We start from the raw sequence: 3587 nt of genomic DNA, 5'->3' as shown, positions 1-3587 counted from the left end.
TTATTATTATTATTATTATTATTATTATTATTGCAGAACCAGAGATTGAACTCAGGCCCTTGTACTTGCCAGGCAAGCACTTATTCTACTGAGCTATTTTTCCAGCCCCTAATGTGGTAATTATTGAAACTGTCCTACCAATTTGGTTTGAAACTGTCTCATTGCTATTTGTTTCTCAATAAAATTATGGAAAATAAATGAAATACACACGAAAGTATTTAGAAGTAAAAGGAACTGTGTTTGTGACTTATGCTCAAATGAATAAGAAAAAAATGTAAAATTTGATTGTACATGCACGGAGTGACACAAATGTGGCAAAATGTTAATGAGTATAATGTGGGTAAGGCACTAAAGAGCTATTTGTCCAGTTTCCTCAGATTTTCTGTAGGTTAAAAATTATTTCAAAAAAGATTGTTCTTTAAAAATTGTGCTGTGGCTGAATAAGGTGGCACAAGCCTGTAATCCCAGTGTTCAGTAAACTGAGGGTAGAGGATTGCCCTGAATTTAAGGCCAGTCTTGTCTACAGAGTGAGTTTAAGTCCAGCCTGAACTGCATAGCAAGATCCTGCCTTGAATAATCAACTAAATAAAAAATTAAAATGTACTCTAGCTCTTTTCCCTCACACATTTCCTTTTCTTGCTTATTCTCAGTTTGAGGTTTTAGTTGGTAGAGAGTTTATGTAGCCTCAGCTTTACTGATGAAGTGACATGACAGCGTGACATGACTGGAGAGGAAACAGGGCTGCTCCAATGTACAGTCGCTGCCTGATGAGGGCTGTGGCTCCAGATTTGTCCCACCTCCCAGAAAGAATGCAAGTATTTTAGTGTCTTCTTGTCATCACTGTTCTGGTCACTGGTAGCTGGGAGGAAAGGCAGAACCACAAAAGGTAGCAAGGGGAAAGTGCATCCTTTCTTAAAAAGCCCAGGCTAAGCAAAGGTGTGGGGGGTCCTAAGAGAAATGGATCTAACATGGTAGCCTGAGATGATTCCTTTATGCAAGTGCTTTGCATTGGACAACTGCCTGGTTAAATTTCTTTAATATCCAGAATAATGTGAGCATAATACAAATGCTTTGCTGTTACAGTAGGCAAGTGGATAGTCCAATCCAGAGGTTTAGGTATAGATTTCACAATTACAAAGAGGTGGTATTAGCATCATCTTTAACAAACATTCACCCAGAGGAGTACTGACAAAATGCTTTGCAGAAGCAAAGGCCAGGGTTATTGACGAAGTGCTTTATGCAGCCAAACATTATTCAGAAAATAAAGATTCCATAACAAGCCATCAATTTCACAGCCATTGTTATAAACATATCAGCAGCCACAAGGTAATAAGTTAAGCTGTACATAGTGACCATTGGCAGTGCTTGGGAGACTGGGAGTGTAGGAGGCCTAAGACCTGACGTCAGCCTGTGCCCCACCCACTGCTTGCTGGTCCCTGTAATTTACAATTTGTTCTGTTCATTCTGAGGCTCCCACTCAGGAACCCTATTCTAGAAAAGTCTAGTTTCCCCTCGTAACTCAGGGTATCTGTTTATCTATGTCAAGGATTACAAGCAGTCTACAAAACTGACTGCCTTTCAAAGGCAATGAGAAAGAATGAACACCAAAGATAAGCAAAAGCTGTAGAGTATGAAGTGTACCCAAGCAGCACCCACTTCCTATCCCAGTGGTGGATTCTGTTTGAATGGGCAAATCTCTACACTGGGAGCAATGAGTTGCCAACATTAGAGTGGGATTCTCATGGAGGAATTTCCATTTTTTTCAGAACCAACACTTTAGCTGAATCCACTGTTCACTTAGAGCTGGTGGAGCAGGTTTGCCCAAGAGGCCACACCCCGTTGATATCACCCAGGGCCGAGGGCCTCTCTGTCCTGGAGAACCTAGCCAATTAATTTTTTCAGCCACATTCTTGGCAGGTGTCAACTTGCCCTTCACAAAAGTTCAGCAGCTGTGGTGCTTCCTACAGGTTTCACCCCAATGTCAAGTCTCTGCAGGGCTGGGAGAGGGCCCTGGGTGGGCCAGTCAGGTCCTGTCTGTCTCCTTCTCTAGCCTGCTAGGCACAGCTCATAAGTGGCTTATCCTGCTCCTGAGGGTAAGTGGAAGCTCTCCTGTATTCAGGTACATTACTAACTCCCAGGACAGCTCAGCCAGCTCTTTCTCCCATGCCCTCAGCAAATGAGGATGAAAAAGAGCCAGCCTACATTAAGCAACTTGAAGTCAACATCTTAAAACACCACTGTAGATGTAATCACCAGGTTAAAGGTTGAGCTTCTGTCACGAGGGTCCAACTTTCAGCTCCGTGGCATGTACCATTGTGGTGCTTTCTTTGTGGATCTTTCATTAATTTTGCACAGTGTTGCACAGCTTCAATTTCTTTCACCTTGGTTTATTTCCAGAATCATCAAAGAGCCATCTCAAACTGCTTATGGCGGTGCACACCTGTAATCCCAGCACTCAATGCTGAGGCAGGAGTATCACTGTGAGTTTGAGGTCTGCTTATGCTACAAAGTGAGTTCAAGGCCATCCTGAAATGCACTGTGAAACTGTGTCTCAAAAAGCCAAAAAATCAATCAATCAATCAATCAATCAATCAATCTCAGGTTCTGATGTTTATATGTTTTTAAGAGGTTTCAATTAGATTTGGTTTTTAGTAATCCCAGTACCCTAATATATGTTGATAACTTTTAATTGGGTGCATTACTATGAGCTGTATTTTCTTTTTCAAGATGGAGGAGTTTTTGTTCCTTTGTTTTTGTGGTGCTGAGGATTGAACCCCAGACCTTGGACATAGTAGGCAACAGTGCTCCCCACTTGGCTACATCCCCAGCTGTAGCTTCTGAGGCTAAAGACAGCAGCCCCTCCACTGAAGCCTGAGTTGTGCCTTTTTGGGCTGCTCATCTTTTTGACTGAATTTGGACAGTAATGAAAAAGTCATTTCTGTTCTTTGAAGAGAGTCTTTCTCTTCTCTTTGCCCCAATAGCACTTGTGCCTGCAGGCAGAGCAGTGACCTGCTTGCACCAGGGGTGGACGGGGGCTTGGAAGAGAGAAATTGAGGACTTTCAAAAGGGCTCCTCGGGGCTGGGGAGATGGCTCAGTGGAATAAGTGCTTTCTTGGCAAGCACAAGGGCCTGAGTTCAATCCCCTGTTCTGCCAAAAACAAACAAACAACAACAAAAGGGCTCCTAAAGCAACTCGAAAACCTGGATTGAAACCAAATCTGTTTTTTACATTTGCCTCAGGTCTGCTTTGTGAAGATATTAGAAAGCAAGCTGTTCAACAATAAGGTGAGAGGAGATCTTTACCAATACAGCTAGTCATGCTAAGAAGGTAATATAAAATGGCTTCAATGGGGCATGCAGCAGAATGCACATTATTTGTTTAGTTAAAAGGGAAAAAAATCTCACTGATGAAAATAAGAATAACTGACTGTGGAAACTTAATCTTTATCAGCAGAAAAAGCCCCGTTTCAAGGACTGAGTGTGACAGGGTATCAGGATCTCCCTGGACCCACGATTCTGAGAGCAGGATGGTTCTGTGGAGATTAGCTTGGTTTCCCTTTGTACAGGAATTGGCACAATTATAAAAG

Source organism: Octodon degus, unplaced genomic scaffold (genome assembly GCF_000260255.1).
Source record: "Octodon degus isolate 3935 unplaced genomic scaffold, OctDeg1.0 scaffold00166, whole genome shotgun sequence".
Taxonomy (NCBI): Eukaryota; Metazoa; Chordata; class Mammalia; order Rodentia; family Octodontidae; genus Octodon; species Octodon degus.
This window is presented reverse-complemented; position numbering follows the sequence as displayed.